This window comes from Dermacentor albipictus, chromosome 5, assembly GCF_038994185.2.
Source record: "Dermacentor albipictus isolate Rhodes 1998 colony chromosome 5, USDA_Dalb.pri_finalv2, whole genome shotgun sequence".
Classification (NCBI taxonomy): domain Eukaryota; kingdom Metazoa; phylum Arthropoda; class Arachnida; order Ixodida; family Ixodidae; genus Dermacentor; species Dermacentor albipictus.
This window is the reverse complement of record NC_091825.1, coordinates 136,053,915-136,077,917: the sequence shown is the minus strand read 5'-3', so window position 1 is coordinate 136,077,917 and position 24,003 is coordinate 136,053,915. Positions and strand designations below refer to the sequence as shown.

Here is a 24,003-nt window from a genome sequence, read left to right as displayed (position 1 = left end):
CACTATTACATGCGTCTATTTCATTGTTAACCTATTAGGTTAATTAAAATGTTAATTTTTGTACTCAATAAAGAATAGTTGCATAACGTACATCATTAAATACGTTATCTGTGCATACTTGCGCATACATGTATGTGCCCATTTATATATAACCATTTGTACTGCATGTATTGTATGTACTGTACGAAATTGCATTGCTGCTCCTGCAGCATTTACATAGGAGACCGGATCTCCCCTGTCGAGCTGTGTTCACGGCTTTTGTGTCACCTGTTCCTATCAAGAAAATAAAATCTAGACGGGGACGACACATCACGTTTACAAAGCTGGGGTCCACGGATATTTCGCAAGAGTACATCGCAGCTATTCGCAAGAGTACATCGACTCCGTGTGGTTAACCCTAGGTCGAAGGCGTTTTGCAGCGCTGGTGGCACAAACTAGCAAGATAGGATACTATTTCCCATTGACTTCCCATCTCCGATATGCAAACTGCATTGAACCATGGGTGAATGCGAACTGTTAAAGTAGTGTGACGAAAGAATGCATGGCGGGGAGGTATTTTCGTGACATAGCAACATTGTTGGCTGCTATCGAACAGAAAAATTTTGGCTCAAGGATGACATAATCTTAAAATCAAGGAGCGCGGGTGTTTTTTATTTTTATTTATGCGGGAGTCGTTCGTTATCTTTGTTTGATTTAGTCTCTTACTGTTGCGCAAACGATTTGTGCAGTACCACTGTGGCTTACACTCAGAGTGAACAGTTTATCAGCCAGCCTGTCCTGACTTTATGCATCTTCGTGTGACATTATTTTTTGTTTACGCGTCACAATTTTTTTCTTTTTTTTCTCCTCTTTTTTGCATGCGTGCCAGGTTACAGACTGCACGTACGCAGGTGCTTACGCTCTTACGTCACACGAGCATTGCCACGCGTCGAAACTCTCGCGCATCAATCACAGTATATTTTTATGCATTTATGGCTATTATCACGCATTTATGTCGCTTGACAAGAGGCAGCCAAAGTAGCGGGTGCCTCCTACAGGCGCAGCGAGCGTCTGTTTACAATCCCGCAAAAAGAAAGAACGGAAACCGACGGCTGGCTAACAAGCATATGTAATCGCGTCACGCATCGCGTCACGCATCGCGTCACGTGGGTCAATACAGTTTCTTTTGTGACTGGATCTTCCCACCAGCTCCTCCCCCCCCCCCCCCCCCCTTCGTCCTCGCTTCGCCGTGTCACGCGCTTGCCTCGGCACGAGCATCACGGCGGATGGACGAAGAATCCCGCCGTCTCGCCTAATTCGTCTGACACACATGCATATCCTTCTTTTGAAGGAACGAGTTCTCGCAGTTCTGAATGGCTGCGGGAGGGAAGCCGACAAAGAAAACGAGCGAGGAATTAAGCGGGCCGGCGAATCTGCAAACAGGATCGCTCACGTTCGGGCGGCAGCTGCATCGCGCTGTCGTGTCGGCGCACGCATCGAATTCGGCGCCCGCTATGTGCCCTTCACCGTTCTGCGGTTTCTATCTTTCGACTCCAGAATCAGCCGGCAGAAACCTTGGCGCCACCCTGTTCGTCTTGGGACTGTGGGGTCCGCTCGCGTTCGCCCCATTGTGTTCGTCGCACAATGCTGGTCACATCCAATTGCAAGTCAGTTTCTTCACGACTAAGTATAAAAAAAGAGAAAAGAGAAAATATAAAAATAATGAGAGAAAGAGAGAGAGAGAGGGGGGGAGAGAGAGAGGGAGGGGGAGGGAGGGAGGTCTACTTAACGGGCAACAATCTTGTTGTGACGTAGGCTTTACTTCTGTATAACTACGCACATTTATTTTTCAGGTGTCGTGAGAGCCTGCAACAAGAACATGCACTTCCAAGTTCGGTGTTCTGGTTAAAAACTTTCAAAGGTATCGAATAGACAAGATATGGGCGTGTTCCCGAATGTGTATGACGTACGTCTAACAAGAATCGGCATAGGCTTGCTAAATCCTATTTTTATGTCTTTCCTATCAGATTTAAACGAAACCTCGAGGCGTCCTGGAAAGGCTAAGAGGCCGTAGACATATCTAAATCACCGGCTTTGAAGCGAAGAGTAGAACCTGTTTATACATTTTTACAGCGAAGCTGTTTAGGCCTAGGCTTCCGCGCATTTTTGTTCTGCGTCGACGAAAACTATCGTCATCAGCGATGGCTCATACCCCCCTAAGCAAGCAAAAAATGCAATGGCTCATCCCTCTCGTAATACAGATGCTATGTGTGCGTATATATATACACACAGTCGTCCACGCCAATGTATATAAATAATTATACGTGCTTGTGTGTGTTTCGTCACGATGACCACCGATCAAAACAATAAATGTGTTCGTGGCTTTGTTCAAAATTCAGTGTCACCTCTGTGTCGTGTGCTAAACAGTTTCGCTGGCAATCCACTTTCACAAAGTGGAATGGCTCATAATTCTTTAAAGCAAGCCACGGAATATGACCGTATTATCCGTGAAAACGTAACATCCGCCTAGGCTTGCTGCAGCACATACTGGTGATGCAAAAGAATACTCTCATACAAAACCCTATTTGTTGTTCAATAATGAGCTATGAGGCTAATAGACATGATCCTGCGGAAACTAAACGGGACCGACGCTTCAGAGCGCAATAGCGGGGAAAACGTAACAAACGGGATGGTATTGACGAGGTTCAACTGCAGTTGCCAACTCTCTCATTCATGGCGCGAGGCGACTCTGCCGGCCCAGCGGGCCTCTTTTGCTTTCCGCTCAGGAACGACGTTAACAGCAACAACTTCTCCTCGTACAAAAGAAAGGTTAAAACGTAAGGAGGAGGGGGTCGAGACGAGGCGCGTGCGCATCGAATCAAGGCCACCTGGCGGTGGAAAGCAGACGCGCGGAACGCGTCCGCTCGGGTCGTTATGCACACAGAGGTGGGTGACCCGCGACGTAATCCTCCTTACGGCAATTAAACTCCGCAAGGCACTGCGCACTATAGTATAGCGGAAGAGAAAACCGGAGCCCTCATTTCTTTTCTCTTTTCTTCTGCTTACTCTCCGTATAGTCGCGCGGCTTCTTTCTTTCTCTCTTTCCCCCCCTTTTCGATGTCCCGCTTTGAGTTGCCCAGAAAACTACTTCGCTCGCTTCTATTTCTCTGCTGTCTTTTGCCCCGGAGACGCTTCTCAACCAAGCATTCAGGACCACAACGCCACTTGCCGCGTACACGCACTGTCACCCATAATGCTTGCTAGAAAGATGAAGAAAGAGAGACGAAATAAAGAAGAATAAATAAAAGGGGGAGGGGGTTGGAGAAGGATGAGGGCATGCATTGCTGCAGAGATCGTAACGGTTTTGCAGACGTCACTTGAAGGCTCCATCATGGCACGCTCATCTTTGCCACGATTGCATTTATTTTCACAGTTTTTCACATATATTTTTCTTCGCCGTCGAGTAGTACAGAAATAGAGTAGCCGAGGTACTTTTCACTTCAATCTCTCCCGCAGGAGCCCATTTATAGCAGAACACCTGCACTATTCCAAAACAGAAAGCAAGTAGCAGTCAGCATTCGAGGTACACTGGTGGTGCCCCATCGCAAGCGCCGACCGAGTTCAACGCTGCCTATAGCTCTGAAGATATACGACGGGAACTGTGCACAAAAGGCACAAGGATCGGTATGTGTCCGGCTCGAGTCTTTGTTCGTCAAGCACAGCGCATACGTAATGAGGCGCCAGGTGAGTTGTGTTGTGCAAGTGGCTGTATATATACGCGCTGACACCGTTACGCATCGCCAGCCGAGACTCATCAAGTCCTGAGAGCGAATACACGTAGAGCACGCGGCATGCCGCCCATAGCACATCTTCTCTTGCTGACGTCTCTGAGGGGTTAGAATGAACGGAAAGTGGTATGACGTCGAAATCCTTGAAAAGAATCGGAGACGTTACCATAACCGTTACTAACCCCCTCCCCCCTCTCCTTGCTTTTTTAAGGCGGCCAACTACGGGAGCGCTAACCTCCTGGCGTTTGAGGAGCGAGCGCCATAGATGTATGCGAAGTGAAGTGTGTTGTTCTCGCGAGAACAGGGGGCTAATGGACAGCGCCGAAAGGGCTGAAAAATGGTAGGGTATTACGTTCTCTTCTTTCGACTTCACACGTCATTTCATTTTCCTCGTGTTTTCTCCCTTCTCCCACATTCAGTATGCCCTGAAACACGGCTGTCGATGCGGCATGTTAAACGGTGGAACGGAGGAACGCAAGAAGACGTACGATAACACCGCCCGTGCGCTTCCCGCCTCAACGCACTTTTGACGATGAGAATGGACGAGCAGTATGAGGAAGGACGAGGATGGAGGAGCAGGAGGGTGAAGCTCAGAGCAGCAGCTCGGACGGCGGGCCCCAAGCAACAGTTCTCACCCGATGGCATAACCGAACAGATTGGCATATCACGTAGTTATACACATCTTAGACCAGACATAAAGCCAGTTAGTAGTCAGTTCAACTCTTCTGTGCGTAAGCTTAAATCTAATTGCCAGGTAGTAGGCAACAATATCAGAGACATATATTGATTGATTGACAAAGAAGAGGGAAGCCTGCTGACCACATCGTAATAGTCTATATAGCGTGCGGCTGACACCCGAACATCGGCCAGAAATGGGGCGAAGGAGGAGAAGGCAGGGTAAGATGACAGACATGCAAGCGGAGAAAGTGATCGGAGCTGCAGCTCTATACTGGCATATAAGCTGCTCCGCGAACGCTAAACGCGCTCAGTATAGGAAAGCGGAAAGCGGCAGATCGCTGCGCGCCCGGTATACCTCGCATTCATTATATATTCACGACGTCCATCCTGAAGCTGCGCCGGGCCTGCGACAACTATAGAAAAATGTCCACAGTTTAACAGCAGCCCCCAAGTGCTCTGTTGTACAGTGTTGTTCAGCTTTAAAACTTTTTTTTTTCGTGAATTTTATTCGCTGCTGTCAGTAATTGCTCTGGTCCAAGAGCACCATAAGTCACTAATGGTTTACCATCGACTGTTTCCTATTGCGATCCAACTCGGTTTGCAGCGGTGGGGAGCCCTCTCGAGATTGGAGATAGATAAACCTTGCCCCAGCCGAATGTGCAGCGTGTCCAGAGAGATCGCAGTACAGCCACGTGATCGGGATTCTGCAGGATCTCGACTGCACTCCCAGCTCAAAGGCGAGAGCGCCTCCGAGCGTTCTGAGCTGGAGGCCGGTGCTCTGAATAAACCAGGAGAATGTTTTTTTCGACCAGCCGAATGCAAACCGCACCTCGACAGTGCTCTAGAGCGCTCAAAAGCTACCAGTCGAACGTACTATTAGTCTTCAGAAAAGTGTATCTCAAATTTATCGCCTCTAAATATTACTGCACCGTTGATACCATAACATACACACGATACATGTCCGTATGAATTCAACAGGTAATGACGCCATGGAAGGCATGGGGGGATTTATTCGCAGTTCTCTTTTCATTTGAAGCGTCGGAATAATAAAGGGAAATGAAAGTGGGCGACAAGAAAACTTGCCGCCGGTGGGAGCCAAGTTGCTTTTTCGTCCAGTTTAATTTCGCTTTAGCTCATTATTCCTACACTCACGTTAAATCGAACAAATGGATTCCCCTATGCTTTCAAGAATATATATCCGGTAGCCCTCTCGTAGAAGTTCACAGCATTAGTTAAACGAGCAAGGCAAACAGACAGTATAGAACTGACCTCTAAGGTTTCCACTTGCGTTCTTGCTTCGCTCACCCACCTGGTCTGAGTCCTCTCGAACACCTGCCGTATAGTTATTCTCGACGAAAACTTACTCTACCAAATCCGAGTGTCCAGTTTGAACTGGCGATCAAATTGCGCCCCCCCCCCCCCCCCGGCCAACCCCCACCCTCTCATAGGCCTACAGGTTCACCCCTCGAACATCCGATCTGTGCCGCAGCGAATGAGTTCTCCCCACCGGTTTATAAAACGTACGAAAAGTTGCACACCAGACGAGGATATACTTGCAGATAACCCGCGCGCGTCTGGCGTTATCAGCGCTTTAAATGTTATTAGGCTGTCCAGTCCGTTCGAGAAAGATGTCCTTGGATGGGTGAAAACACGCTTCTGTTTCGTTTTCGCTCTGTTTCGAACGGCAGCAGCCCCTAAAGATAAAACATGTTTTAAGCCTACATGCCTATGCCGGCGTTGATTAGCGCTTTCGCCTGCGTCGCAGCGAATGCGCCGTCTGGACCGGCTGAAAGTAAACGTGGAGCGAGGCAGTATCAGTTCCAGCGCTTTCTTTCGAGTTGGGCGTTATCGTAGACGCGCAGTCGAAGGTAGGAAGCGCGCAATTAAAGAACAGAAAGAAACAAGTAGGAGAGAGATAGTGGAAAGGAAAACGCAGCGCGTAGAAATTTTAAATGCTATCTCAGCCCGATATTTATGTTTTAATGAGCTCTAATACGTTCTGCTCCCCTTAAGACGAGAAGCAGAGTTAGAAGTCGAAATCGCCGAGTCGAGAAAGCTTCCTCGGTTGAACTGCCCTACAGAATGCGCCTTTCGAGGGTGTTTTTTTTTTCCTTTCTTTTTTTTTGTGCGGAGACGCAGGAAAAAAGCACACGGACGTGTAAACGTAAAGGTTCACAGAAACGTGATACCAGAGCACCCTCGCGCGACGAAGTGGTTTGGCGTTCGCTTTGATAGCATTTAACTACCCTAGTTTACTTCATTAAGGGAAATGAATAGCGTCAGGCTGCAGACGTCAAAACTGTTTCGACTCTTCTCACTCAAGTGACTGCATGTCCTATGCATCTTCACGAGTCTGTTGTTGTTGTTCTTGTTGTTGTTGTTGTTGTTGTTGTTGTTTTTGTTGTTGTTTTTGTTGTTGTTTTGTTGTTGTTTTTGTTGTTGTTTTTGTTTTTGTTTTTTTTTTTGTTGTTGTTGTTGTCGTTGTTGTTGTTGTCGTCGTCGTCGTCGTCGTCGTCGTCGTCGTTCGTCGTCGTTCGTCGTCGTTCGTCGTCGTTCGTCGTCGTCCATCCTCGTCGTCATTGTTGTTATTATTTCCTCTCCCGACGTTTTTCCACCACACTTTAACGTATACCACAGTGACCGGGACTTCAGTGGATCGAAACAGAAAGGTGATGGCGTATTGATTGCTGTTGACAGTTCACTGAGATGTGTCTGATGCATCGACAGAGAAAGTGTAGAAGAGTCAGAGTGGTTACTATCTTTCTATGTACCACCTAATTTTCTCCTGTCTTGTTTGATGATGTCGTACATTCTATAGAAAGTGTAATATCTTCGTATACAAGCACAAAGTATTCCTTCTTGGTGATGTTTAATACACCAGGAATTGATTGGAATAGGCTTAGATATTCACATCACAATCATTACATACAGAACAAATACAGCCTACTGTTACCACGTTCTATCCTTCTGTTCCCCTTCGGAAGCATAACTCGATCGCCAATTCCTGTGGCAACGTTTTACACCTTTGCCTCTCGAATGCTCAAATTAAAGATGTCTCTCGTTTTGGCATTTACCTTGTGCGTCCCGATAGGTTTCATCCGTCACTAAAGATAACTGCTAAAGATAACTGGCCTCTGTGTCAGCCCTGAGGCATGCAGAGCTCGTCCAGTGGCATATATGAATCCTCTAGCTTTGCTTTCAAGCGGGGTGATTATGTTGGTTTATATGATTTCTTGTCCACCACCGACTGGTAGCTGGTTACAATACAAACCAATGTTGATGATCAAGTAGGTCTGCTCACGGAGTTTGCTTTGAACAGTATGCACAAATACATTCCCGAGTACCGACTATAACCGTTCTAAATATCCCCAGTGGTTCTCGTCTGAACTTATAAATGCCCTAAAGCACAAAGACCGCGTACGCACCGAAAATCTAGAATTCATATGTCTAATGAGTGGAGAGAAGAATACCGCTTTTTTCGGGGTCCCTCTAAACGCCTCTGTATAAGCAGGATCGCGACTCATATATTGCATTCTTGGAAAACACCACCTCTGGCCGGCCGGCGGAGTTTCAGAAGAATATGTCCGCAAGCACTCTAGTGAACATGGACAGTGCTCTCGCCCGCTCGACTCTAGCAGAGTAGAAGTACAAGCAGTCGCGGAATGTTTTGATGCCAATTTCTCAATCTCATATAGAGCTCCAGATTTCAACACTCCAGTGCTGTGTCATTTGATTAAAAGTTCATCAGCGTACCTATGCCTATAAGCACTTGAAGCCTTTCCTATCCTGCGGCCCCGATGGCATCCCCTCCGCAATTTTAAAAGGTTACGGCAGTGTATTTGCCCCGGTATTCGCATCTATGTTTAATTAATCTCTGAATACTTTAACTTTTCCTCACATATGAAGAAGTGCTCGTTTCTTCTCTATTTAAGTCTGGCTGTGGCGCGAGTGAACATATGGTGCTTTCACGTTAAAAAAGAAGAAAAAAATAACGGAACAGGATGGAACCCTTCCCAGAGAGGAAACTTTAATTTGGTCTCTTGTTACTATTCGAGCAATTGCAAAACGCAGAAGTACCCTCACTAGGCAGCAGTGGAATCGGTTTGAATGAAATTGACTTGATTAGTGAAATGTGAAAGTTTCGCAAAAATATGTTTTCACAAAAGTGTGACTAAATTCGCAAGCTTTCAATGAAATCGAAACAAGTATAGGAATTTATAGCTCTTGAACACAATAGATATCAAGATTTCGTGAATTTTACCCAATAGAAAAGCGAAAAAACAGAGAGGAAGCGAAACGGTTAAAATTACTGCCTCCGGTGAGATGCATGTGTTACTTTGATGACAAGACTTTTGAGGTAGGTACACTGTGGTATACTGTTAAAGGGAACGCGCGAGTACAAAGCACGTGAGAATCGCTCCCTCTGGCAAGTGTCCAATGCCCCGCATTTGCAACAGATGACTTCCGGACGGTGGCGCTGGCACCTTTCTGTACACACCTGGTCTCGTGTTCGCAAAGGTGTCTTGCGCTAGAACTGTTCGTAAGAGAAAACGCCAGCCAATCAAGTTGCTGGACATATTACTACTGAAGGCGGCCGGTCAGTGGTAAGCAGCACTTTGTGAATTTGTGAATTTACCAACTTTACGAGCTTCGTGAATTGGGCACATGTTCAGTATAGCTTCGGTCGGCACTTGCAGCTAGAGCCGCAGCAAACGTTAGAACTAGCACACTGGCGAGTTTCTTTTAACCGTGGTCCACAAGGTGCATTGTTTAGGAGAAGGAATAACGTGAAGTATAGCTCGAACTTGTGCATTTTAAGCGCTCTGTGCACATGGGGCACATTTCGCAAGATTGCGCTATCTGTTCTGATCGCTCAGCTATGCAGTTGTGAATTTACCATTTTACTTCTCAAGTTCAGCCGCAGCCGTAGCCCAGTGGCTGACATTGCGCTGCTGTGCTATAGAAGTCGTGCGTTCGATCCTTACCGCCGCAGGCCGCACTTCGATGGGAGCTTGGGCAGTGCAATGGGTGCACGTTAAAAAAAAAAAAAAAACCCCGGTGGTCAAAATTAATTCGGAGCCACTCACTGCGGAGTGCATAATAATAATCGTGGTTTAAAAACTCCAGAATTTATTTAAATTTTGCAAGCTTCATTGTTTTTGAATACCGTAAATCCTAAGTCCCAGATATCAAGCATCTCACAGTCACAGACTACCCAGGCTAAGTCACAGACATCAACTATCACAGTCATTAGCCTGAATCACCAGTCGCAAGTATGAGGGTGAAATTTAGACGAGTATTTCGTATCGTAAGTGTGCTGTTTGCTATTCCCCGCGGCCGCATATTCTAATACGTGCTTCCAATGTCGCAATTTGCGAAAATCTGCGAATAGTTCTACAGTGGGAACGTTTTTGCGAATGCGGGCTAGACATTTTTTCTTCTAATACCGACGAATTTCGCAAATTTCGCAGCTGCAGAAACACGCGAGACAGTTTTAGATTAATTAAACGGTAAGCTATAGGAGCCTCCTTTGAAGCTTCTTGATTACACCCGGGCGGATTCTTGCTTTTCTTTTCGCGGAGGATATTTCACAGATATCCATTCATAGAAAGTGCCAGTGTTCGAAGACCATTTGCCGCTTTATGGGAGCTTCGTACATTCTGCGAGGCACATGGATTCAGGCCTACGAGTGATAAAAACAGTGGCGTCGAGCGAGACGCGGCGTAATCCACGTAAATTAATCTTTTTGATAGCGCTTGACGTTCTTTGCGAGGTCAAGAGCGCAAGTGAATGCCGCATATATGGATTCGGCCCCCACCGGCGGCAAGTTATTTTTTCGTCCACTTTCGTTTCCCTTTTCTTGAATATTTTCTACACTCCAATTTCAACCACAAGATAATTTCCCCGATGCTTACCTTGGCTTCATTGTCTGCTCTCTCTCTCTCTCTCTCTCTCTCTCTCTCTCATATATATATATATATATATATATATATATATATATATATATGTCGATGAGTTTCGAGATCAGCCACATCAACAAGAATAAAGCGAGTCGTCCCTCGTTCGACCGTCCTTATATATGCGGCGGCGCGGGAGATAACGGCAATAAAACGTCCGCGAAGTTGGCGACTGCTCGAGTTTTCTCCGCTCGATGGAACGCATTCCTTAGTTTCGCCGGCCCAGAGCCCCGATCCACTCGCAAAGATACGCTCAGAATATCGGAATAACCAGCTGAAGTTCGACATGTTTTCTCGATCGCTGCAGTGCCTTGACTAAGCTGCCCGGTGGATAGCTACCAGGCAGGACAGGGTTCTCGATTTCGATCGTAAATTGTTGTATGCAGACGGCGCGAACGGAGAGGCGAGATATATCTCGGCATGTTCCAGTGCATGCCTTTAGTCCAGATAATAATAATAATAATATATTGATAGTTTTGATTATTAAACTAAAATCTTCATAAACAACACCAGGTTTAATGATTGTACTAGAAATATCTAAAATATCTTCCCATAAGTTATTCAAAAATTTATATCATTTTCTAATAATAATAATAAAAACCTGCCGTGCTGGTTGTACGTACGACGGAAACAAACCAAACGCTTCTTTAAAAAGTTACGAAAACAGATTGGCTTTCCGATTAGTAAAATAGTATCAGTAAACGAAGTGGCGGTAATCCGACTGGTACCTGCTGAGCGTATGCACTCATTCAGAAGGGGTACGGGAAATAGTACTTCTGCCAAGGCTTGTCCCGTCAGTAAACTCCTCGCAATTATTGTGTTCTTAAGGAGCCTGAATCATAATTCTCACGGAAATGTGAACGATAGGATGTACCAGGTGTTCTTTTCCCTAGCTGCAGCAAATTTAAATCTAAATTACCTGCGGCAAATAGCACGATTCTAACCCTTGAGCTAAATCACTCGATGAGGCGGCCATTACCTCTACGTGAAATCTGTGTGCCAAACTGAATAGGTAACGTAATTACATTATTGAACTTTTGTAGCTGTTCACTTTACGACACGTATTCCAATTTACTAAGCATAGCCGGTAAGTTCGCAAGACGTATCCGCTTGGAACGAATGCTCAGGACTATATCAGTTTCGGGATATTAATTTTCACTGTCGTTCCATCATTGGCGTTCCAATTACTTTTGTTCTTCAATGCATAAAGCAGCGTTTTCTTTAAAAGGGTAAGTTGAAGAACAGTGTATTCTTACCGCAACTTTGACGGCGCATGGCTCGAAACCAGTGCCACGTGCGTATATACATGTTTAACCTGGCCCTCCATGTGTGTGTCTTGCCCGATGGGCGGCCCTGCCGGCGGATGTGGAAAATGCATCAAACCGCATGGAGTCACGCAGCACGGGGCATATAGACGTAAATACAGGCTCAGATTCTCGGGCCGCTTAATAAAACTCGCGAAAGTTGGCAGCCTCCCGACTGTGTAGCGCGGAGCTGTATATATTCGCGAATTTGTCTCCACCTCTAAAGCGGGTTTAAGCGGCTCTCAAAGAAAACAAAAGTGCCTTAACAGCTTTGTGGGCCAATGAGCGATGAGGACAGTCTTCAAGTATACATGAACGGACAACAGCCGATCGCCCAGTCATCGCAGTGCGATAGATAATGTTTGTCTTTCTGACTGAAATCGATTACAGTGGAACAATAAATGTTCGACGCTCTCTTCGCCCCAGCATACGTCGCACGCAGCACTGTCCGTCATTACAATCAAAATAGTGTACACCTTCGTGAAAGCCAAACTAAAGTAGTGTTACTGCATGTAAAATAGCACAAGGGGAGCACACGCAGTAACTATAAACTACAGCCTGCCATGGCGTCTCCCGAGGCAGCTGTATACAAACTGCCCGTGCTTGTGACGGCGGTCCGAACTGTGGATGAATGGATGGATGTTATGAGCGTCCCTTTTGGAACGGGGCGGTGGGTTGCGCCACCAAGCCCTTGCTATTATACTGCGTAATGTCCTACCTAGGTTAAATTGAAGAAATAAAGAAAAAAAAACGATATGAACTCCCACAACAAAATTTTCTGACCACCTATTGCGAACTTTGCGTTGGGATGCCTGCGCGTGAGAGAACCCTGCTGGCTAAAGTTATCCTTGCGCCTGGCTTCGCCCCGGAATAGAATTAAACCTTGGCTGGTCCGTTCTAACAAAGTGCTCTCGTTGTCATTCTTGAGGGCGACGATCATCCGAATCCAGGAACCTACGTTTTCACAAGTTGTAGTGAGACCGACTATTTGTTGGATTTGGCCGCAATGTGTGTCGTGATCCAACGGCGAGGACGAGAAACGAAAGTCCGTTTACGCTCGTCGCAGTCCTTTCAAAAGCGTGCCTATGTTTTCATCTCAAGCACGGACAGATAAAACGCGGCGAACAGGACGATCAAAACAGAAACACCAAAACTGACAGATATCTTTTACACATGAATTTCACTTATGGGAGCAATTAATTCTACCGGGAAATAACAGCGCATCGCACGTCGATTAATCAGTATCACCAGTATGCGCCCAATCTCAAGCATAATCCTTAGATCATGTTGTTCCGAAATTTTTATCAGCAGTTCGTGTTCAATTCGCCTACGGCAGCACATACGGTCATGCAGTGAATAGCGTCAGTGATACCGGGATGTTTGTGCTGATCTGAAAGAAAGGATGACTTCTCTCTCTCGTATCTATATTTCCTGACAGAAAAAAAAGAAAACAATAACACATATCATTACGCTGGTTCTCCAACGCTCCGTCCGTACAAAAACCATCCAAATAATCCAGAAGCGTACATATCTCATTAATTATGGAGCTTCGTATGAGAAGCCGCTTATAGTAGGGTATGCCATATATCCTTCCTTCCCTTTATCCACTTCGCGGAATAAGCCTAGAGCCATCATTAAAATATAACAATCTCTCTGTCTGTGCTAACTAAATCGGTGCGCCGTTCACCTATATTCGGAAGCATAATTGCCCAAGGTTTACACTGTAAAGCGCAAGTCCACGCATGTCGTCACTGCGGATAAAAATCGGCGCGAAGGCTCAGTGCACGCTATGGCATTCTGCTGCTGAAAACGAGATCGGGGGTTCGATTCCTGGCTGAGGCTGTTAAGTCTTTATGGCGACGCAATGCAAGAAACTCAACGTGCATTAGATTTATAGGTGCACGTTAAAGAATTCCAGAATACCAGACGAAAAAAAAAATCAGCCTGGAGTTTCCGATTAATACGGCGTTCCATCGTGACTTACTGTGCTGCTCCAGGACGTCAAGCTCCACAATTTGATTCGATTGCGGACAAACAAACGTAATTTAACGCTCTCGCGAGCGCAAGCTATACTAAACGCAACCGGAGCAGCAGATTGAGACGCCTGACAGCGACTATACGCACGCCGTCTATATCATGTCCCAGTTTTTTTTTTTTTTCTCAGTCAACTAACGCATAAGCCAGTTTCCTATAGCTCGCCGCGTTTAGTTGACACACTTCGCTCTAACGACTACTGTGACGCGCCGCAAACGGGACGGCGAAGATTGGTTGCCCATTGCTGCAAACACGGCTCTCAGCGCTGGAAGGGGTGTCGCGGCCTATAAATGGATCGTGCGTATTATGAGGGGTGCCGTATTATAGCGGGTGTTCAATTTCCTCCCCGCCGGGCATGGTGGTCTGCGGGATAAGTGGCGTAGCGCGGGTGGAACGAAGGTTCGTTCAAGGCGCATGCCTCTCTCTTTGTGGGCGGAAACTGTGATTACGCCCGAGCGAGTCGAGAAAAATAAAAACGCCTCACTCGCGCCTTCCCGTTTTTCTGTTGGAGTGCACTTTCCCCGTTCTTCTTTTGATGTTTTCTCTTATTTCGGTAAGCCGCACAAGGGTATGTTCGACATGCCTATGTATGTAAGGTCCGATAGAGCAGTACAACGAAAGTGGTTCCATGGTGGACCACCGGTGCACCTATATTTCCTTGCGCAGACGGAAAGTAAAACGCCACGACCTTGGTGGCTTGTTGCGGTGAGGTAGCTTGTTACGCATCCCAAGTTTACCTCCACTCACTGCGTCACAAGCTATACGCGTGTAAACTGACGACGCCACAGTGTATGCTGCACTGCGAGCATTGCGAAAAGTTCTGAAACGTCAAATAATGATTTCCGACGAAAGACGGTGTAGGCCTCCGCTGCTTCTGCCTTCGTGAACTGTACTCAAGGCGAAGGCCGTTCGCCTTCATCATAAACAAATTCAGCTAAGTTAGACTATAAAAGAGAAATGTCTTCTTGCTCGCTGTGTTGAGGGGTGACGCAATATTTTAGTGTCCTCGGTCGCAATTTCCGTGGAAGGAGGCGGAGGAGGGGTACGAGTGAGCATCCCAAGAAAAGTAGTAAGGAGAATCCCGACAGGATAATTTTCTCCTGTAAGTCGCCCCACACACCATAGCAGTTACAAGACCGTGACAACTGCAGTATCATGCAACAAAGTCAAGAAATCCACCATTCCAGATTAGGAAATAACTGTACTTGTTATGTGGAAAGGGAGTGAGGGGTCATATATCTCACGCCCCAGATATAAGGCCTCAACTGCCAAGCGGTTATCGAGCCCACGCCACTTAAGCCTCACGCATATCTCACGGGCACCAGTGCATGTTCGGTGCACGTTTGCCGATGGCCCCACACGGCAGCAAACTTACGCACCGGTCCTTTCTGGTGACTATATTAAGCAACGCTGTTTACACGAACCAGACAGGAAAGAGGCAGGTCCCATCACGTGGCACCGTATACGTGCGCATCCAGTTCACAGCCCATACCACTAACGGATATATAAAATCCCCCCCCCCCCCCCCCACAGCCCCTTCATTGAGACATGCTGACTGACAGCATTGACACCTCCGTTGGCCCCTTCCCTTGGGGGCTATCCTGTATCCGCCTCTGGTTTATACCTACATGTAAGCACTAACAAATAATCACGCGCTCTGGTGATAACCCAGGCGCTTCGGCGCCACCCTCCTTTCCCCGCTCGCTTTGCAGCACCACAGCCAACGGCCGGTTTGGAGCTTCAAACAGTGCAGGGCGGCGCGGAAGTCGGGATCGAAGTGGGCGCAAACCACGCGCGCGCTGCGCGCGCACACAGGACGAGTCGCGAGATGCACACTGACCCGGGGCCCCGTGCACAAATAAACACGCACAAGCTGTTTCCCAGGCCTCGCGCACAGCACGCGACTCTGGGTCTAATGGGGCGCGTGTTCCACGCCGCATTGAGACCTGCCTCGCGAGAAGCGGCCCCAATTTCTTCCGGCGTTACTTCCTCAGTGTACGTCCCAACGCCTAAGCGAGCGATGCGGCGTCTCTAACCCACTCTTGCTCTAAACGTTTCTTTCTTTCTTTCTTTCTTTCTTTCTTTCTTTCTTTCTTTCTTTCTTTCTTTCTTTCTTTCTTTCTTTCTTTCTTTCTTTCTTTCTTTCTTCCTTTCTTTCTTTCTTTCTTTCGTTCTTTCTCTCTTTCTTTCTTTCTGGCAGCAACGCACCTGGTAAGGTTGCCTCGTCTGCACTGCCGTCTGGGCTCACACGAAGTGCAAATACCCTTTGTCCGTTCTCTCTCTCCTCCGCCCTCCTTTCCCGGATGCTGCACTGCTGAGGTGCCTTCCACGTATACTCTTACCCCTAGTCCTAAGCAGTCAGAGCTACTTTTGCTTCACTAGTTCGGTGCAGTGTATAGTGGAAGCAACTGGCGCGAGCCAAACGGGAGCAGGGTTTAAAAGGAGCTGTTCGCATCTAATAGCACTGCCTGATTGGTATACGTCAGAGAGCAAGCGCCGAAAAACGATGTTCTAGTTCAGGTAAAGAGGTAGAAGGGCAATCGGTGAGGTCATGCGATGGGTATGAAAGGTTAACCGATGTTCGATTAAGGTAACAGCGATGGGTGCTAAAAAAAAAATATGAGGGCGGGGTATATTCCGGTGAGGGCTGCCAAGAATTAGACGGCGCAGTGAGACTAGAAAATCTGCAGGCATGGGATGTGCCAAGCTGATGCGGGAGAGAGGTAAGTGGTCATCAACTGGGCTCCCTGCAGTGGATTTAAACAGTGTGACGATGATGTTTCTGACGACGCATCCACCCTATCCAAGTGCAGGGTAGTCAACCGGGTATACCTCCTTCGTTAACCTCCCTGCCCATTTCTCTCTTTTTTATGCGAAGCATATTACTAGAGCTCAACCCAGCTCCTCAGGCGCGGCGGTGTCGCCCTCAATACCACGTGACACCGTGACGTCACGACAGAGGAGAAACGGGGCTCCAACTCGCGCCGTCGCTCGCGGCGTCGCCCCCCGCATCGGACGCGGTGAGCGTCGAGCAACGCAGCGTTCGGCGCGACAACGAAATGTGCGCCTGAGCAAGCGCCGCACGCCTGAGCCGACGCCGACGACACGGGCTTTTCTGCGACACGAGCTCCTTAACGCTGTTGCTTTAAAATAAAGGCTAGTATGCTTCGCATCCTGGGCTTAACCTTAGCTAAGCCACAGCCATTTTTTCTTTTGGCGTTACGTTAGTGAGACAAGCGCAAACAGGACGCAAGCTTTCGAGAAAACAAAAACCCGCCTTCCCTTTCCTCTACATTAAACCCTCGCCTTCCGGACGCAAGCACCGCAGTTGTACAGCCGAGCGCGGTGCCGCGAACGCAGCGTCTCAAAACGAATCGCGCCGTCGTCCGCGCCGCCGTGACCTCGGCGCCCGCGTTTCCTCTCGGCGGCGGAATAGCCCCGATTCGCAGGTGCGACTCCGTTCGCGCCGGCAAAGTGGCTACTAATCGTTCATGCCTCCTCGCGCGCTCATCCGTTATACGGCGCGAATATACCGTAAGACGACGACCGGTGCTGGCGTGCGCACGGCACATCGCAGAGCACCCCGTCTACGCGAGGCGCATAGATAGCTGTTCGGATGTGAAGACCGCTCCCCAAGGTTCCCTCGATATGTATAGACATCATTCGTCCACAGATAGTACGCGTATACGTGAAACCTGTGCGTTCTCGTATACTGCTAAACCAGCATCTTCATTACATAAATGCGCGCCTCTATACACTACGCGCTTCCTTATATATACCGCTTCCTTCTTTCTCGAACCGATTCATGACAGACCGTTTGGCACGCGATAATGAGCTGTCTCGCTTCGTAGTTGAGAACTGCTTTAGCCCAGAGTTACCAGCGCGCATTTGACGCAGCACAAATATAGTAGTACAGGGTGGCGGTGGTGGTTTGGCAGGGCGCGGCTGCGTCAGAATGCAAATACCAAGTATGTACGAGGCAGGAAGCACGGCCAAATCGGCAACACTCGATTTGCAAACGCGTACGGCAGTGACCATATAGTAAGAAAAGGTGCGTTGTGTTGCACTGGATGCCCGCTGCTGCTGCAGCTGCTGCTGCTGCTGATGATGATGAGGAGGAGGGGGAGGAGGAGGAGGAAGTGGTGGTGGTTATGGGGTAGAAAATAAAATATTTCGCTAATTTTAGCGGAATTAAAACCAAGACCAGGCCTCTTTAGTGGCTTAGGCCTCCTGGCCTATAGCATACATTTTATGTAGTGCACCGTGAAGAAGCGATCAGGCGCAATTAAATTGGCCAATGGACGCCATCGTTTCGCACACAGGACATCTAATTCTATTTCGATGATTACTACAGTTATGATCAATTCGTGAGCACCTCAACCTGGAACAGCCTTCCGGAATGAGATTCTAACGAACGCGACTGCAGCAGCGTTTATAATGACTATTGATGCTCTCCCGAAACACTTAATTATTTATTAGCACTACGCTATTAAGCAGGTATCCATATGACCATATGGACACTTATTATTAATCTCAGCTTTGATTCGTTCGCTCCCAGTGTGAGCATAACAGCCAAAACGCAGGCCAGATGAAACACGTACACTTGCACACATTCACAGATACACGCGATCGGGCATGGCTACGTACGACAGTGATTGTAGCGTCAGCGATACCGCTGAAATACCGGCTATGATCTTAGTCATATTGGGAAGCGTGCACGTGGCAAATCAAAGCTCGTTCTTTGTTCGGCAGGTCAGTAAACACAGAGCGCCCCCTAGAACTCAGACTATAGCACGCTAATTTATCCGGCCTCTTCTGAAAACGCCCCGCACTTATGAAAAGCAGGCCAACAAACGCCACGGCCGTAGCAATGAAATACCCATGTGCGGCTGCGTCAATCGATGAGCGCTGTACAATTGTCTCCTTGTGCAGCCAGCACTTCACGGCAAGCGGGCGACTGGATCGAGGCATCGCGTGGACTGTGTTTATCCCTAATTTGATCCGAGTGGTGGGAGGTGCCTGTGTTGATGACCTGAAACATGAACGTAATAATAATAATATTTGGGGTTTTACGTGCCGAAACCACTTTCTGATTATGAGGCACGCCGTAGTGGAGGACTCCGGAAATTTTGACCACCTGGGGTTCTTTAACGTGCACCTAAATCTAAGCACACGGGTGTTTTCGCATTTCGCCCCCATCGAAATGCGGCCGCCGTGGCCGGGATTCGATCCCGCGACCTCGTGCTCAGCAGTGTTTCCAACACCATAGCCACTGAGCAACCACGGCGGGTAAACATGAACGTCGTTGTGACTGCTGTGTGTGTATGTGTGCGTGTGCAAGACCATGGGCGGATTCACGGACTTCCCTTAAAAGATATGGTGAAAAAAAGAAAAGCGCCTATACAAGCTGGAAAGAGTAACATTTTTGAGAAAGATGAAAGTATAAGTCTAGTCGTCTGGGGAGCTTGCATACTGCCAGGAATATGCGTTTTCGTTCTGTCAATTTCCCATACGCTGCCAATTTAAGCGGCCCCCTCTGTCTTATGACACTAAAGAGAAGCGTTAAGCTAAGTTATAATATATTGCACTTGTGGAGCTCCAAGCATTCGAGTATTACCATGAGCAGTAGCTTGGTAGGCTAGATATAGCACGTGCAGAAATAGAAAATGCGGGTGGCGACACTACCATGAAATACCCGCACTATAGTCGCCGCGACGTCATGAATTCATACAGCTTATTAGTAATCAAATGTTCATAATTAAAGATTGTATTACGCTTGAAAGCAAGCACGGACTTAATTATACTGTACCATTTTCGGAATTTCTACTGCGTATAAACGGGTAAAACACGAGGAAACGCAGTCGAGACGTCACAACGAACTCAGCGACACCGTGCTTGGTGATGAAAAAAAAAAGAAAGAAGAGGTAAATTTCGGCCTTCACTTTATTCGCTGATATTTAACGGTTTTGAAGGAATGCTATAGCAGATTGACTAAACTGTAGCGCACTGTAAAAACATTTACACCCTTAAGGGTGTTTTCTTATCACACGGGTAACACCCGTACCATTAGAGCCTTACAAAATTTTACAGATGACGACAACGGAGCTCTAACTATACACTTTCGATGACAAGAGACGTAGTTGAAAAACTATGTAATCATTCCGACAGCCTTGGGCGCACAGAAATATCCGGCAGGAGAATTTCACAGCGATAGACATGAAACTTTATTTAATGCACTTTTATGTCGGCTGTCACTGCCACCATATTTACTTGCAAGAAAAAGTCGGCAAATAAGATGCCATCACTGGTTCCCACCAACAATTTGATCTTACCGCTTAAACGTGAGGGTGTTAGCCATGGGACAACCGAACACCCTTTATACACTTATAAAGGTGTAACATGTTTAGAGTGAGCGTTTTTTTAAGACTACTTTTAAATTAGCGTGTCCTTCCACTCGTCCTGTGCTACAATTCAGCGCCACTATTCAAAAAGTGAGCGATACGACGGAGCGACTCTTAAGGACGGACTCCTGTTAATCCTGATTGATAACGTACTTTATAGCGCTGTTGGCCGGTCAATGAACATTTCCTAATAACGAAAAGCGCCATGAATTCCGCACTCAATGCATGTCGATGTTCAGGCAAGGTAAGTACGGGAGGGTCGTCTCGTGTATGTTTTCGGCAAGCGTCTACAAACGCTCAGCAACTCGCCGCTCTGCGGGTATGCATAATGATAAAGTTTTTCCCACTGAAAAAAAATATACTTAGCCAAGGCGTTGACTTTGATATTCCTACACCGCGCACCGTAGGGGCACTTGTTCTCACCACAAGCCGCGGGAGGCACGGATAAGTTGCGTTGCAACACTTCGCGAACGAGGAGAAATACTCTGGTATACGCTAGATGAGAACTCGTTCGTGCGCAGGGTCCCGCTCGGCACGCTGCATCTGAACATTTCCGGTAACAGAACGCCGCCGGTTACTCCCAGCAGAACCGTGGAGAAGACATTACTGCCACAGAGTGAATGGGCCCGCGCTTGGATACACATTTAGCACGTCGGACAGAGACTGTGCAACTATATAGTTGCCAAATTTTGACGATAGAGTTTCGGCTGTATAAGTCGCATCTACCTGAGTATACACTTTAAATACTTTCATTAGGGTGCGTGATGTGGCATCTGTAGCAACACGAGGTGTTTCTCAAGGTATGAGAGAAGCGTCAACGTGCAGCAAAAGAGTGCACGACTGATCCGTACGTGCTATACTTAAATAGAATAACCGTCCACGTATTACTACGCATGGTAACCGCGCATGATAGTATACGGCTGTATAAATGTATAGGAAAAATGGAATCAACGGGCGAAGCACTGAATGAACAACGCTTTGTCCGTTCATCCCGTTTGCCTAGACCCATGCGCCTTCTTTCAGCAATATGATTCTGTATAGATATACGATATATATATATATATATATATATATATATATATATATATATATATTTACATATATATATAGGTACGTCCTTCCGGCACGAACGAGGTCCCGGGTTGGACACCCGGCAACGGCGGCCGCAATTTCGATGGGGGCGGAATGCAAGAGCGCGCTCCCGTATACAACGCTTTGGATGCACGTTTAAAGACCCCAAGAGGTGAAAATTAGCCAGTAATACTGCGCTATATATACGACGTCAGTCATATTCCTATGTGATGTCTTGCTCATGGGACGAAAGAACACAGCTCTGTAAAAGTGCCATCAGTTTGTCGACTTTTCGCACTATGCTATGCGTGCCACTGGGTAAACCTCTCCAGCGCTCATCAAGGAGTGTCACTCCCTAATCCAATCGACTCTCAAAACATGTTTGTTTAGAAAGCGTATACAGCAGTCGACAAAATGCCCAAATCTATAAGTTCACAGCCCGTTCAATAGACATTATAGATGTTATTAGTAAAACATCTACAGACGCTATATGAATGTCCAGAGTAATGTTCGTAACCCCTTGTCAGAGAACACCATGTGTGTCTTCTCTGACAAGCCGGCAGCATCCGCGAGAGTCGGCCAGCTTTATTGCATGGCTCAGCAGGCGAAACGGCGCTAATAACGCACCTGGCCCGGCCCCGGGACGCACGTTCAAGAGCAAATGAACTTCCAAGGTTCTGCCGGCCTTGTTTCTGTCTGTTCTCGGTTTCGGGGCAGCTTGGCGCTGCGCGCACTTTCCGCGATATTTACTGGAGCGGACAGAGAGACTCGTGAATCCCCACGGGTGCGAACAGCTGGAAATTTCAGCCTCCGCTTCCCCCCGCAAGAGGTATATAGGCTCACTTTCCTAATCTGGAGGAGCCGTTCAGACAAGGAAAAAAAAAAAAAGACGCACGAATCAAGGCGTGCGGAAAACAATTGCTGCCCTTTTACGGCGCTTTATAACAAGCTCCGGGAACCCCGTATACATAGATATATATATATATACCGGAGAATAAGCCCAGGAACAAAGCGCTTTCGAATGAGGAACACGAGGGCCCATTCCATGATATGAAAGAGCGATATTAAGAGGAGCGCAAGAAGAAGACAGACGGCAAGAGAAATAAGAAAGGAAGAAAAGTAAATACAGAAAGAACGGGAAGAAGAAGAACAAAAGGAAAAAAAATAACAAGACAGACAGGCGAAGCCACGAAGCAGTGGCCGCGTAGGAGGCGTGCAGAGAGGGCCGCTCAGGGGAGACCGCGCAATCGGGAAGAAAGACGGATCGCGCGCTGCTTCGCCCGAGACTGCGGCGAGCCTTGCCGAAGCACGCCTCATGCAGCGTACACGCTCGCCCGGTGTAAACCCTACCTGTCGTCTTCCCGGCCAAGAAGCCAGCGGAGAGCGGGAGCCAGGTTTGGGGGCCGTCGGGCGCCGAGGCGCAGCTTGTAATCCGGCGAGATCACCTCCTTCCCCCCGCTCGTCAAAGGAGCGCGTAGCAGACGTCGGTGCAAGGCCGACGTGTAGCCCGGAGCGAAGACTCGTCAGGAAGCACAACAGGCCTGAGACGCCGCTGCCTTCTTTTTGCTCCCGAAGCTTCAATGCCGGTAGTGGGCTGGCAGACCGAGCGCGTGCCTTGTAACGGGACCGGCTTATAGAGAAGACGCCGCGGACAATGCTCTTCTCGAGCAGTATCGGCCGGTCTTAAGCGAGCATCGCTGCTGGGCTGACGTCCGACGGTGTATCGTCAGTACAGTTTGTTGCGAGTGGCGCCGTTATCTCGGCGGTCGTTCGCTGTAGTCTGTTGCTTGAATGAACGAGAAGACGCAGTGGGCGCCGGAACAGGTGGATGGGTGTCCGGAAGTTGGCGGTAGCGGCTGCGCACTGTTGTGTTGGCCGATTCCGCGTGTCCTTGCGGCGAAGTTTCTTCTCGGGACTATGGCCAGCTGCCTATATTAGCGCCTGTTCTTGTCAGTGATATTTCCCGAAAGATAGTCACGGCAAACAAGGCGTCCCGCTCAACCACGTACGCTTAAAAAGCAAGCAGCGGTACAGTCTAATCTAGAAGTCTCTCGTTCGAGCTTCTTGATGCGTTTAGAAATTTGGATACCTTAAGTTGAAGAACGAAGCACTCGACGGGATGCTTCGGGAGGGCTACGTTTGAATTCACCCCTATTAACGTCAGTAGTGTCCAAAGATGTCGCGGCTGCACCGACTGGAAGGTTCGGCGAAATGCGATTTGATAAAAAAATCGTGCCGACGTACAGTCAGTACAATTTCCCCGCACTCAAAAGGCACTCGCACACTCGAGGTAGCAGTAGAGCCAAAGAATGCCACTCCTAGGCAACACCACAAGCACAGTACAGTCTGTTTGCCAAATTTCGCGACACTCACTCACTCGTATTCACGGATGTGGCAGTCCCCTATCGTCGAAGGGATGTTCTCGCAAACAGTCGAAAAACCACGGCGATGCCACTTGCGGAGAAGCACGCACACTTGGAACGCTCTGTATCGGTCGCCGGTCCACGCCGAATCATTCGACGAAATCCCGCCGGCCTGTCGCACCACCGCAGGTACGGGCTCCCGATGTGACGACCTGACGTCACAACCCCGCGGCGAGGGGACCGGCACTGTTAAAGGAATCGCGGAGAGTGGGCACGGCCTCCTCCCACGACGTCGTCACAAGTGACAGCGACGCTACGTTATCGGCGTGACCCAACTCGACTTGGATGCTGACTCGTCGAGCGATGCGCGAGCGAGACCTGCCGCAGACCTGCTGCCCGGCTGACTGGCACTGGGAGCACGAGCGCGT

General features: G+C 48.0%; 1 protein-coding gene across 1 annotated transcript in view; it reads right to left on the bottom strand.

The window, feature by feature from the left end:
- Positions 1-23,982, bottom strand: part of LOC135909253 (protein FAM107B) — a 206,046-nt gene extending 182,064 nt beyond the window's left edge. The window contains exon 1 of the mRNA XM_065441144.1: positions 22,563-23,982. The gene's annotated coding sequence lies outside the window, so the exon portion shown is untranslated. The remainder of the gene's footprint in view (positions 1-22,562) is intronic.
- Positions 23,983-24,003: the final 21 nt, after the last annotated feature.